This window comes from Trachypithecus francoisi, unplaced genomic scaffold, assembly GCF_009764315.1.
Source record: "Trachypithecus francoisi isolate TF-2019V2 unplaced genomic scaffold, Tfra_2.0 Lachesis_group20, whole genome shotgun sequence".
Lineage (NCBI taxonomy): Eukaryota > Metazoa > Chordata > Mammalia > Primates > Cercopithecidae > Trachypithecus > Trachypithecus francoisi.
In genome coordinates, this window is record NW_022681466.1 from 4144136 (window position 1) to 4158977 (window position 14842).

Here is a 14842-nt window from a genome sequence, read left to right on the forward strand (position 1 = left end):
GCTCTGGATCTCTACCTTCTTCTTTCAGTGTTAGCATTCTGCTTTTCCTTGAGAAACCCCCAACCTCCATCCTATGTAGTCCTGATGGAATTGTTGAACAAGCTTCCAGCCTCCTACCTCCAGGCAGAAGGAACAGTAACTCAAGCTTGCCTACTCTCTACAACTGCCCCTGCCTGGAAGGCATCCCAGGGCTCTCGGGAGGCTAAGCGTGAGGGAGACTGATGGGTGAACCTGGGTGGCAGGAGTCACCACTTGTTCATTCAGCAGACTTTGCACTTAGCATGTGGAACTGGCCACCTACAGTGCCCAATCTTCTGTGGCCAGATGTGCTGTCAAGGCAGATTTATATCCAGCAGTGCAGGAGGCCTGGTGGTGCTCCTTCCCACCCTGGATCACTGAGACACAGCCTCAAGTTTCTGCTTCCTTCCGCCTATGGGCTTGGATTTGTATATTACCTAATCAATTCTCATCAGGAATGTCAGACCAGCTGTGAGGTCCTCCTGAGTGCAAACAGTGACAGCCAGGAGACGTGGCTCAGAGTTACTTTTTTCCGTTTTTTTTTTTTTTTTTTTTGAGATGGAGTCTTGCTCTGTTACCCAGGCTGGAGTGTACTGGGGCGACCCTGGCTCACTGCAACCTCCGCCTCCTGGGTTCAAGTGATTATCCTGCCTCAGTCTCCTGAGTACCTGGGACTACAGACACCTGCCACCACGCCTGGCTTTTTTTTTTTTTTTTTTTTTAATTGTAGTAGAGATGGGATTTTGCCAGGCTGACCAGGCTGGTCTTGAACTCCTGACCTCAAGTGATCCTCCCGCCTTGGCCTCCTAAAATTACTGGGATTACAGGTGTGAGCCACCGCACCTGGCCGCTTAGAGTTAATTTGCAACCAACCTGCCTTTAAAGCTGGGAAATGAAGAGAGACCTGTTCCAGTTCTAATTAGAGATCCTTTTGGACTAGTGAAGGCAGAAGGGTGTTTACAGGATCTCATTACCTTCTTTCTTGGTTTATCCTGGCCGCCCCCTCAGCCCCTACTTTTCCTAGCCAATCTTCAACTGCTTCCTAAGGAAGGGTACAAGTCTGAAAACATCTTTAGTCTATGAGTCATCACTGAGTGAATGTGAGTATAGAAAATTCTAGGTTTAACACTATTTTTCCTCAGAACTTTGAAAGCTTGAAACTTGGGAACTTAAAAGCCTTGTTGTATTGCTGGGGAGACATGTGAAGCACTTCTGCCAAACTACTTCCCCCTTTCTGGAAGCTCTAACGATGGTGTTCGAAAATTTCATGCTGATACATCTTGGCAACGGTCCCTTTTTAATATAGCAGGCTGGCACACAGGGGGCCATCCCAGTCTTGAAAATTCAGGTACTTCAGTTTGGGAAAGTTTTTATTGTTATCACTTTTGCACTTTTTTATGAGACCGAGTCCCTCTCTGTCGCCCAGACTGGAGTGGAGTGGCATGATCTTGGCTCACAGCAACCTCCACCTCCCAGGTTCAAGTGATTCTCCTGCCTCAGCCTCCTGAGTAGCTGTGATTACAGGCGCCCACCACCATGCCAGGCTAATTTCTGTATTTTTAGTAGAGATGGGGTTGTGCCATGCTGGCCAGGCTGGTCTCGAACTCCTGACCTCAGGTGATCTGCCCACCTTGGCCTCCCAAAGTGCTGGGATTACAGGGGTGAGCCACTGTGCCCAGCCTCGCTTTTGTGCTTTTTAAGCTCCATTTTCTCTTTCTTTCTGGAATGCCGACCAGTCAGCAGTAGACCCTACTGGATTCATATTCTCATGTCCTTACCTTCTTTTCTCACATTTTGCATCTACATGTCTTTTATTCTATTTTTAAGAGATTTCCTCAACTTCATCTTTTCATCCTACTGTTTTATTCTAGCTATCTTGTTTTTGATTTCCAAGAGCTCCTTCTTAATCTGATTGTGCCTTTTCATTATTGATCGCATCCTCTTCTTCTCCCTCTGAGGATATTCATCATTTTCATTGTTGCTTTTGTTTTATGTTTCCCTGTGATCTCTGCATTGTTTCTGTTATCTCCAAAATTAGTTTTTTGGTCTTTATCTTTCATACCAAGGCATGCCTCAAAAGTCAAAGGAATTAGAGCTATCCAGTTGTGGCATAATACAAAACATATTTTGTCTTTGTGTCTGGCGGTACAGAGCTTCCCAAACTCCTGGAATTAACTGAGGAATAGGAGTGTCTTTGTTTATTCATAATGAGCTCCTTTTGTTCACACCTGAGTTTATGCTAATGCGGTGCCTTTAGTGGGGGCCCTAGATAGTCTCAGGGTGGGCTGCTCACCAGAAAGAACAAATGATTAGAAGGCTAGAATTATCAACCCCACCCACTGACCTCCTGGAGGGGACTGGAAGGAGACTGGATATTAAGCCGTCTAAAAACTCAACAAGAAGACCTGATGAGTTTCCAGGTTGGTGAACACACAGAGATGCTTGGAAGGGCAGTGTGCCTGAAGAGGAAATGGAAGGTCTGTGTCTCTTTCCCTATAACTGCCCAATGCATCTCTTCCATCTGGCTGTTCCTGAGTTGTATCCTTTTATGATAAACTGGTAATTTTGCAAGTAGATGGTTTTCCTGAGTTCTGTGAGCCATTCCAGCAAACAACTGAACCTGACGAGGGTCGTGGGAACCCCAGATGTACAGCCAGATGGTCAGAAGCCTAGTTGACAACCTAGACTGGTGTTTAGCATCTGAAGTAGGCAATCTGAGCCCTTAACCTGTGGGATCTGACATGATTTCCAGGTGGATACTGTCAGAATTGTGTTAAATTGTAGGGCACCAAATTGCTGCTCTCATAAAACTGAAGAATTGGTTGTTGTAGGAAAAAAAATACTCACATCTTTGCTGGCCATAAGTTCTGTGTGTGAGTGGAGGGAAAACAGGAGTTTCTCCTATTCACTGGTCATATTTAATTGCAAAGCATTAAGAAATGGACCAGAAGTTCATATGCAAAGAAGAGGCCTGTTGGGTGGTGAACTACCATCTAGGGGGATTGGGCCTCAAGTCATCTTTTTGGTAGGTAGACCTCCAAATATCAATGTTTTGAAAATGCCTTTGCAAAGAATATGACAGCAAGAGAAGCTTGACGTGGTGGACTCCATCTTGGCTTCTAGCCCTGCAGGTGGGCTGCCCTCACTCATTCTTGGGTGTAGGCAAGGAATTTAGTTTATAGTTTAACTTTAAAGCAAGGATGATAACAGTCCCTCCCTAAAACTGATCCCCTTCCTGTTCAGGGACTGAAACTGTCTCCGTAAGACTTAGTGGAGGCCACAAGATTAGGATTATGGGAGGGGCCTGAATTCTGCTAAAATGTAGGTATAGCTAAATGACAGCCAGCGAATGTCCACTAGCTTGTTTTTCTTATAATCCCTTACTGCTTAGGAGTCATGTGGCCAGAGGTCACAAGATTTGTGATTTCTGCAATTGCTCCTATAGATAACACTATACATCACTATTGTAGAACCTAAGATTGGTCTTTTGAGATGTTTTTCAGACTTTTTACATTCTGGCAACTGACGGACCCCCCTGGACCTGTGATTCATAAGTCATCCCGTCTGTGGCTCCCACCCAGAGTCAGATGCAGCACATGAGGAGTCTTTTCCGCACCTCTATGATTTCATCCCCAACCAATCAGCAGCATGCATTCCCAAGCCCCCTGCCCACCAAATTATCCATAAAAACCCTAGCCTTTCAGTTCTCAGGGAGGCTGATTTGAGTAATAAACTGTCCTCTCTTTCCACTTGGCTGGTCTTGTGTTAATTAAACTCTTTCTCTACAGAAACAACATTATCTCAGTGGACTGGGTTTATCTGTGCAGTGGGTAAGAAGAACCTGTTGGGTGATTACAGTTTGGAGATTATTTCTCTAAGACCCTACAGTAAAGTCCAGCAATCTTTTCCTCTCTTCCCTGGAGGATATACTCTTGGTTTCACTATTTCCAATTTCAGCTTAGATCATCTTCTTTCTTTCTGCCCACTCAGGCCCACCTTCTCCTGGGATTCACTTTCTCCAGGTACCTCTCTTGGTTCGTTCATCTGGATAACAAACTTTTCTCCTGCCATGGTACAGGAGCAGCAATTGCTCTGTTGTTTGGTGTGGGATGAGCTCTAAGGACTCCTGATACAGATCACAACCAACCATCCTGTTTGTGATCCCATCTCTACTCCCAGTTTGGAGCCTCAGGATCTAGACACTTCCTAGGATTTATGCAGGACATTTCAGCTTACTTCTTAATGGCTTCCCTTTTGCAATCGCTTAGACTCTATCTTTCTCTACACTTTGCCCATTTCTGCATCCACGGTCCAAATATCTAAGGACCTCTCATCACTCATCACATCTTGGAGTGATGGTATGGTATCACTTTCATTTTGGTGGTATTTTAGGAAGCAGCAGAAATGCATGTGTTAAAATCTACCACTTTAATTTAAACAAAGTCTGCTTAACTATCCTAAGCCTCAGGTTTTGTTTGTTTGTTTGTTTAATTGAAAATGAAGAGGTCAGGCGTGGTGGCTCACACCTGTAATCCCAGCACTTTGGGAGGCTGAGGTGGGCAGATCACTCAAGGTCAGGAGTTCGAGACCAGCCTGGCCAACATGGAAACCCTATCTCTACTAAAGATTTGAAAATTACCCAGGCCTGGTGGCGGGCACCTGTAATCCCAGCTACTTGGGAGGCTGGGGCAGAAGAATCGCTTGAACCCAGGAGGCAGAGGTTGCAATGAGCCAAGATTGTGCCACTGCACTACAGCCTGGGTGAAAAAGTGAGACTCTGTCTCAAAAGCAAACAAACAAACAAAGAAAATGAAGAAAACATTAGTAATAATAATACTTGAATACCTTAAGAAAATACCTTTCTCCAATTCTCAAATAGTACTGGTTAACCTATTAAAGCTAAATACGTGCCTATCCTATGACCCAGCAATTCTACCCCTAGGTACATATACAAGAAAAATGAGTGTGTGTCCATCAAAACACAAATACAAAACATTCATTGTGGTTTTTCTTCTAATAGCCCAAACTGGAAACACCCAAGCATCCATTCACAGAAGAAAGGACAAATAGTAGCATATAAATACAACAGAATACTACATAGTAAAAAACATGTAATCAACTATTGCAATGCACACAGATGAATGTCAGAGATGTCACATTATGCAAAAGAAGCTGGCTACAGAACAGAATGTGCAGTATGATTCCATTTAAATGATATTCCAGAGTAGGCAGAACCTATCTATAAAAGAATTAGAATACTAATTATCTCTTAGAGGAAATTACTGCTTAGGAAGAGCTATCAGGAAGGCTTCTGAGTTGCTAGCGTGTTTTGTATCATGATCTCAACAGTGGTTATATGGGTATATACATATGTAAATTTTTTTTTTTTTTTTTTTAAAGATGGAGTCTCACTCTGTTGCCCAGGCTGGAGTGCAGTGGCATGATCTTGGCTCACTACAATCTCTACCTCCCAGTTTCAAGTGATTCTCCTGCTTCAGCCTCCTGAGTAGCTGGGATTACAGGTGCACACCACTACATCCAGCTAATTTTTGTGTTTTTAGTAGAGACAGAGTTTCACCGTGTTGGCCATGGCTTGGTTTGAAACCAGCCAGGTCTTGACCTCAGGTGATCTGCCTGCCTTGGCCTCCCAAAGTGCTGGGATTACAGGCGTGAGCCACCATGCCTGGCCAGTAAAAATTCTTTAAGTTATATATTTAAGATTTTTTTTATTGTATATATGTTAAAACTTGATTTGAATAAAAGCAAAAAAAAAAAAAAAAACCCCACAAAACATTGTTTAGACAGCTATAACAAAATACCTGAGCAGCTTATAAACAGTTGTTTGTTTCTCACAGTTCTTGAGGTCGGGAAGTCCAAAATCATGGCACCAGCAGATTCACTGTCTGGGAGGGTCCATTTTCTGAGTGGCAGACAGCCGACTTCTTGCTGTACCCTCACATGGTAGAAAGGGTCAGGCAACTCTATGGGGCCTCTCTTTTAAGGGCACTAATCCAGTCTCTAGGGCCCCACCATTATGACCTAATTACTTCCTGACAGTCCCACCTCCCAACCATCACATTGGAAACTGGATATTTTGGGGGCACAAACATTCAGGCCATGGAAATCACTGATTATAATTTTAAAGTTTTGTGGGAAAATATTTTTCTGGGGTAAAAATACTACCTAATCAGAAATCCACCTGGATCTCAGAAGGGAGAGGCTGGGCATCTTTGCCTGTCAGAGATGCAGTAACTGAGACACTATACCTAAAATGCATAGCTTAGTCCTCCTTTCTCTCCTGGTTCTGCTGTCAGTGGTGTGATGTTTGAGGAGTCACACTTTCTGTGAGCTTCAATTTCCTCTTACAACAAAGAGGTGAACTGTATTATCTTTCAGGTTCATCCAAATTCTAAAATTCTTTGTCCACTTGGGAAACGTTTGTTGGTTTTGTTTTTTATTTAACAAAAATATTCTCTTTCCTCCCTTTCAACCAGACACATGATTTCTTTGCTCTTAATCCTCCCACTACTGACCAGATGGTAAGAGGACCACATCACCTGTCTTTTATACTCAACTAGCTCACTGCAATGAATATAACAGATGCTATTAGATGAGAATGTAACTTGGCCATAAAAAGAGTGAATCTAAAGCAAAACCTTATATTTATAAAGTAATGAAATTGCATCCACAATAAAAATTCTATCAGCAAAGCTGTGTAACAATACAAGGCTTTGGAGAGAGTTATTTCTACCAACCAACTTAGTGAACCACTAAATAAACTGTCTTTTTGTCTTCCCCAAAGAAACTTGGCCTTAGTATAAATGATATTATATTTCCTTTGACCACAAAAATAAGAAAAAATAAAATACTATTATGTTTGGAAAGAAAGCTGCTCCCCAATGTCATGTTAGTGTAACCAGAGATCCTTTCGGAGTTCCGGAAGACAAGCATCTGGGCAGTCAACCCGATGGGCTGGCAAACTTTGTCCTTTAGTAGATTTTCTCCCAGGGTCAGGTTTAAGAATCATCACAAATGTATCCTAGACATTTTGGTTTCTATGTGAAATCAGAGCAACAATAAAAATTACGGTACATTTGAATGATTTAGAATCTAGAGTCTAGGGTTGGACACAATGTATAACAAAGATATCTAAGCAATTTAATTGCATCATTCAGATTGCAAAAGAAATGGTTAGCCACACAAGAAGATAATGTGCCTTTAAGCAACTTAAAAGTAATTCTTGATAAGCGAGGCAGAATGGAATAGCAATGTGGCCTCATATCACAGTCAAAACATCTGCTTCTGGTCCCACCTCTGCTATTACCCATCCTTGGACAAGACATCCAGCTTCTTGATTTGAAAAGTGCACATATTACGGTAAACTGAATAATTTCCAAAGTCATCTTTTTACGGTGAATTTTAACATTCTATGATACATGGATGAAAACTACAATGACAAACAAATAGTAACTTTGTTCTTGTAAGTCCCTCTTGTGTGTAAATATCTTGATGTTATTTAAGAAGGCATTGTGCTTGGGGGGACTTAGTTTTCATACACTCAGCATCCTTACTGCTTCTTTTGGTGACAGCATCCCGCTTTTCTTTGAGAAATTCCCTACCTCCATCCTATGCAGCCCAATAGGACTTTGAACAAGCTCCTCCCCACCCCCTACTGTTGGCCTCTACAACCTGACCTGGATTCTCCCAATCCGATTTTCTCTTCCAAAATTGAAAGCTGAGCTGAATGACACAGGGGGAGAAAATGGTTGTTCCTGAGTCATTCTGACATCAGCTCTTTGAAAAGACTGCCCATAGCTCCCATCTATTATTATTAATTTTTTAAATTTTATTTAATTTTTTTGAGACGGAGTCTTGCTCTGTCACCCAGGCTGGAGTGCAGTGCCACGATCTCAGCTCACTGCAAGCTCCGCCTCCTGGGTTCACACCATTCTCCTGCCTCAGCCTCCCCAGTAGCTGGGACTATAGGTGCCCACCACCACGCCCGGCTAATTTTCTCTCTCTCTTTTTTTTTATTGTATTTTTAGTAGAGATGGACTTCACTGTGTTAGCCAGGATGGTCTCGATCTCCTGACCTCGCGATCCGCCCACCTCGGCCTCCCAAAGTGCTGGGATTATAGACTTGAGCCACCGCGCCCAGCCAGCTCCCATCTATTATTGTAGGTTTGGGGATGCCTTGCTGTTGGTCTTCCAAAGACTAGCTTTTCCTTAGATTCTTTGAGTTACTCCTTATACTTTTGAAAAACTTCTTCATATGCTTTAGCTGGCCAGAGATGACATCTATTGCTCACAACCAACAAACCCTAATGGATGGAGAATTTTTTTCTGGTCCCCATTGTCAGACTTTAATTTGTATTTTTAAATAATAAAACCGAATTTGTTTAAAGTGCTCTAAAAATTTTGATATTTTTGTCTAATTAAGACATCCATTTTCTCTAATTAGAATAAGCAGAGCTACTGCACATTCTAAAGCATAATATTAATGTCCTGCTATCTTAGACTGTACCTGATTAACTTGGTAAAACAGCACGGTTCTTTATCAAGCTGAGCCTGAACTAAGGGCAAATGCATTCATGGCTCAGACCCTGGAACTAGTTCTATCCTCCTCTATAATCACGGATGTCATCAGAATGCTGTGGAACTCTTGGCAGCATCCAATCTACCAAGTGTTCTCCGGAGAGAAAAGCAGAAGTTGATCACTCTGCCTCTCAGCCAAAAGCCCATCATAGCACTGCCAGGGGCACTTCTGCCAGGAAAGCAATGAGCTTTTTAGCAGGTGGTCAAAAAGTATGCCAGGAGCTAAGACTTCAAATATTACCCTCAAAAGAGTAAAATGCCTTTAGTTAAGGCAGGATGGGGCAGAGGGAAGCTGCAAACAAGGACCTACATATCCCACTATTGAGGGCTGAAGTCTACCTCCATAAGAGTGCTTTTGTGAAGCAACATTTAAAACGTGACACTGACAGTGCTACTTATGGATGGGTTAGGAGGCCATGAGAACAGCTGTCTTGAGAGAGTTGAGCAAGATATACAATGGGGCTTATCTGGTCTCAGAACTGTTGCTGAGAAAAACTGCTGACATTGCCCTCTCGTTCTACATTCTAGAACAACATGGCATGTCTAATACAGTAGCCACATGTGGCTTTTTACACTTAAATTAGTTAAACAAGATTACACACTAGTTCCTCGTCATAGCAGCCACCTTTCAAGTGCTCAAAAGCCCCAGGGATTCATGGCTACCATACTGGACCATGCAGATATTGAGTATTTCCATCACTGCAGAAAGTTCTACAGGACAGTGTGGCTCTACTGAGAGTACTTGACCCTCTTGCAGAACTGGATAAGGAGTAGTTCCTCCCAAATGGTGCCCCCTGCCCTCAATGGTCCCATGGAAGGCAGAGAGACAAGAAGGACGACGTCCAGAGACAAGAATGGCCCTGGAGAGTTGTCAGAGCTCACCCTGAGGATGGAGGAGTTTCTCTATACTCAGGCCAAATGAGGGCCACTGCAAGAGACATGCTTGCAGAGTTTGGCATGTTCCTCTGGAGAACTGGTCTCTCAACACATCGTGGAATAGTCCCGAGGTGAGAAGGTGCCTGAGAGAACTCCAGTGGCCGTCAGAGGAGAGGGGGCTGCCCTGGAAGCAGCCTGCATTTCCATAGGCAAAGAGCCAAGGTGACATTTTGGAAGGTGACTAGATACAAACAAGCTATAAAGGTTCACCCCTGAGAGATCAGTCTGCAAGGACAAACTGATTCTAATAGAATCTGTGCAGAGAGGATCAGCTGGGGCTGGGGGGATCCCAAGAGGTCATCCACAGTGCACCCTGCCCATCCCTGTGTATATTTCCATGAAGAGGCTCTAAAGAGCCCTCACAAGTAGGACCCCAGGAGAACAATGGTCCACACTTGAGAATCTGCTACTTCAAGGACACCAACACTGTAACCTTTAGGGAAGGCCTTTTGTCACTCACCACCCAAACATATTCCTTCACTTCTTTCTTCCTTCAATCCTAAGGAATTGGCAAGGCAAGCAGTGTAGGGGGTAAAAAAACAAGGGAGGGGCAACCACCCACATCTTGCCCCCTGCAGGCTGCCAAAGCTAAAGCAGCCCAGGAGCTATTGGCGGAAGGAAAGAATGCTCTACTCAAGGAGATGCTGAAGTTCTATTGAGATTGGTCCATTGGGATTGCATATGACAGTGAATCTGCTCATCAATACCTAAAACTTACAGGAAAATGTAGCTATCTGTCCATGGAATCACCTAGGGGCAGGGAAGGGACAGCCAACAGAACAGGTTAGGAAGACATTGATGTGAGAAAATCAAGCTGTTATGATTTCACCCTGCAGACTTGGAAAGCTCCAGAAAGAAAGCATGACAGGCCAGGCGCAATGGCTCATGCCTGTAATCCCAGCACGTTGGGAGGCCAAGGTGGGTAGATCACGAGGTCAGGGGTTTGAGACCAGCTTGTCCAACATGAGAAACCTCATCTCGACTAAAAATACAAAATTAGCTGGGCGTGGTGGCACATGCCTGTAATCCCAGCTACTCGGGAGGCTGAGGCAGGAGAATTGCTTGAACCTGGGAGGAAGAGATTGCAGTGAGCCAAGATCGCGCCACTGCACTCCAGCCTGGGTGACAGAGCAAGACCCTGTCTCAAAATAAATAAATAAATAAATAAAAAAGAATGCATGAGAAAAGTGCCACCCAGGTAGGGCAATGGGGCGCAAAAACACATGAAGGGGCAATGGCAAAAGCACATGAACGATGAAGTGGGTGTCCTGCTGCTTTTGAGATGTAGATGATGAACCATAGGAATGTCGTGCGGCAGGGAGAACGAGCTACAGTTTACACAGAGGAAATGGAGGCGCAGAGAAAATGTAACTTGCCTAAAAACACTAGTGGGTGGCCCAGCCAGGAGTCAAGCCCACCATACTCCACTTAGGAAGTAGTCTTGAACAGGGTCCCCTCCCAAGAGGTTGTTTGGGCATCACTGGTTCTGAGACACTGTAATCGACCACCCACTTTGTGGGGCAGAGGCTGCTGTCAATTTCTCATATCCATTCTGTCCCTTTCCTTAATAAAACAACACTGCACTAGAAATTTCTAGAAGATAAAGCAACGGTTTGAAGTTATCCTCCTTGGTATTACTCTCTGAAGGAAGAATTGATGGCTGCAGCTCCAAGGGCAATCTTGAACTATAAGGTAATCTTAAAGATCAAAGTGATCTAGAAAACTGAAAAAGACTTACGTCTGGCTAGGCTCAGTGGCTCACGCCCGTAATCCTAGCACTTTGGGAGACTGAGGTGGGTTGATCACCTGAGGTCAGGAGTTCGAGACCAGCCTGGCCAACATGGTGAAAATCCATCTCTACTAAAAATACAAAAGTTAGCCGGTCATGGTGGCAGGCGCCTGTAATCCCAGCTACTCGGGAGGCTGAGACAGGAGAATCACTTGAACCCAGGAGGTGGAGGTTGCAGTGAGCCAAGATCGCGCCACTGTACTCCAGTCTGGGCAACAAGAGCAAAACTCTGTCTCAAAAAAAAAAAAAAAAAAGACTTGGCCAGGTGTGGTGGCTCACACCTATAATCCCAGCACTTTGGGAGGCCAAGGCAGGCAGATTACTTGAGGTCAGGAGTTTGAGATCAGTCTGGACAATGTGGCGAAACCCTGCCTCTACTGAAAATACAAAAATTAGCCAGATGTGGTGGCGGGCATCTGTAGTCCCAGCTACTTGGGAGGCTGAGGCAGGAGAATCGCTTGAAACTGGGAGGTGGAGGTTGCAGTGAGCCGAGATTGGGCCACTGCCCTCCAGCCTGAGCAACAGAGTAAAACTGTGTCTCAAAAAAAGACTGATGTCCCTAAAAGTGTTTTGTTGTTGTTGTACCTGTGCTGGAATGCCTGTCTCTAGCTTTCCTTTAAATGAGAAAAGATACCATTGTTTCAGATGTTCTGTACATGCAGCCAATCCTTTATCCTAACTCAGAAGCCAGAATCCATTATGGAGAGTTGAACTTGGTCTTCAAAGTCCTATGTGCTTCATTCTAAATCATCTATCCTTATTTCTGTAGGCTGAGGAGAGTTCCTGAAGGTAGTTGCTCAGTTGTAGAGTGTCCTTTCAGCTCCATGACTATATTCTTCAGACAGGACTTGAACTCAGGAATCCCTACATGTTGGGGAGAAGAGGATGCTGTCACAGCAATCAACTTCCAGACACAGCTTTGATCATTGGTGAATCAGAGAGTTTTGCTGTTGTTGTTTTTCTAATTTCTTTGCGGTTTCTTTTGCTCTTTCTTCCCACTCCCATTCCCCTGCCAGGGAAAAAAAAATTAGCCAGGCAAGAATACATCCAATTCCCTTTCTTAATTAGAAGCAAAACATTTGGAAAGCTGTGGCACAACTGCTTGACGAACATTTGCAAGTTATCTCCAAGCACAAAGCCAACATATTAAGGAAAGCAACAGGGGTCGCAGAACACGTTCCAGGCTAACGGAGAAGGTGATCCAGATTTGCAGAGGTGTCTGTCAACCATGGCTGGAGGCTCCTAATCCCCTCACTCAGAGCTGGCCATGCACAGAGAAAGGCTCATGTGAAACATAATAAACCCAAATTCTCCCAGGTGTCCACAGCCCAGCTATGAAATCTATCATCCCAAACTAACACTGCAGAGCACCTAATGGGTTTTAAGGAAGCATTCAAATAAATAATCATTTCCTGGTATTGGAGATTGGATTTCATACACCACAGCCCAGACCCAACTTTAATGGGAGACAGATAAAGAACAGAGTTCTTTTTCCAGAAGTAAAATTTACTTCTAATCCACTAATACATATGCAAATAGTTTCTTCCAGACTCTGTGATCTGGGAAAGAAAGTAGCCAGCTTCATCATAATTATTTTCTGACTTCCAGAGTGCTTGATATTAGATGTAGTAATGGTTGGCTATGGCAAATCCTAGGGACTCTTTCCCTAGAAAGTGTTAAATAAGAACAGGTTGTGTCTGAGTCCATTCGTGTTGATATAAAGGAATACCCAAGGCTAAGTAACTTATAAAGAAAATATATTTATTTGGCCAATGGTTCTGAAGCCTGTACAAGAAGCATAGTGTCAACATGTGCTTCTGATGAGGGCCTCGGGAAGCTTCCACTCATGGTGGAAGGCAAAGGGGAACCGGCATGTGCAGAGGTCAATGGCAAGAGAGGAAGCATGAGAGAGGAAGGAAGGAAGAAAGGAAGGAAGGAAGGAAGAAGGAAGGAAGGAAGGAAGGAAGGGAGGGAGGGAGGGAGGGAGGAGGGAGGGAGGAAGGGAGGGAGGGAGGGAGGGAGGGAAGAAGGAAGGGAAAGGAGAAGAAGGAGGAGGAGGAGGAGGAAGAAGAGGAGGTGGTGGTGGTATAAGGTCTTTTCAACAACCAATTCTTGCTGGAACTAAGAGTGAGAACTTGCTCCCAGGAGAATGGCACCAAGGCATTCATGAGGGATCCACCCTCATGACCCACCAGGCCCTAGCTCCAACAGTGAAATTTGGGAATCAAACTTCAATGAGATTTGGCAGGGCCAGACAACCCACATCCAAACCATAGCAGGTACACCCATGGGAAGCACTCAACAGATGATGGCTATAACAACATTACTAACTCCCAAGACGAACCAAGTATTTCATCTTTACACAGTTGTAATTGTGAAAAATTTATTCCTTAGACTGTGTTAGCATCTGTTTCCCTGTACCTTCCACTCCTGAGTCCTATTTCCAGCCTGGAAGTAAACACAGGATAAACCCAAACTCTTGTCCCCATGGTGGTCTGTACTATTCCATTCTCATGCAGCTAATAAAGACATATCCAAGACTGGCTAATTTATTTTAAAAAGAGGTTTAATTGACTCAGTTTCACACAGCTGCGGAGGCCTCAGGAAACTTATAATCATGGCAGAAGGTGAAGCAAACATGTCCTTCTTCATATGGTGGCAGGAGAGAGATATGCCGAGCAAAGAGGGAAAAGCCCCATATAAAAGTATCAGATCTCATGAGAACTCACACACTATTATGAGAACAGCAGAATGAGGGTAACTGCCCCCATGATTCAACTGTCTCCCACCGAGTCCCTCCCATGTCACATGAGGATTACGGGAACTACAGTTCAAGATGAGATTTGGGTGGTGACACAGCCAAACCATATCAGTGGTCCTTCCAAGACATAAAGCAGTTTATATCACCTGTGTCTTCTTTTGTCCAGCCTGAAAGGTTCAATCATCTTGACCTGAAAGGTCAAGTCATTGCTCCCATGGTTTAATTTCCAGTCCAGTCTGCTGAGGTTCTTGTCTGAAAGCCCCACGGTGTGGCAGTCTCTTCTATCTTGTAGCCCCTTGGATACCTGGGAGATATCTGAAGAGTGCACTCCTCCAGGTGTGGACAAGCACCTATAGATGAAGTAGCTTGTTCTGAAAGGAATGGCTTCACAAGGATGGCTTAGACTTGCAAGCTACCTCGCACCTTGTAGAGGAGGTAGGAGGTAAACAGTGACTATTTCTTGAATCGATATATGACTGAAAGATTAAGCCTATTGATTTAAAACCCACATTCTTTTTCCCACGTCTGAATATACTTTTATCATTTCTTTGGGGGACCTCATCTCTGGACCCTACTTAGGTCCCTATTTCTACTCATTTCATCTTGTTTGAGCTAACAGGAATTCTAGTCTGTTGAGATCCTTTGATTTAGTGACTCAATCATTCCAGAAATGACCTGTCCCTCCCAGGCTCATGTCAACTACAGATTGTCATCTGACCAGTATACTCCTCTGAACAACTAAT

At 44.0% G+C, this 14842-nt stretch overlaps 1 protein-coding gene across 7 annotated transcripts in view; it reads right to left on the minus strand.

The window, feature by feature from the left end:
* SLC39A11 (solute carrier family 39 member 11) overlaps positions 1-14842 on the minus strand; it is a 453549-nt gene that overhangs the window by 150297 nt on the left and 288410 nt on the right. The window lies entirely within an intron of this gene.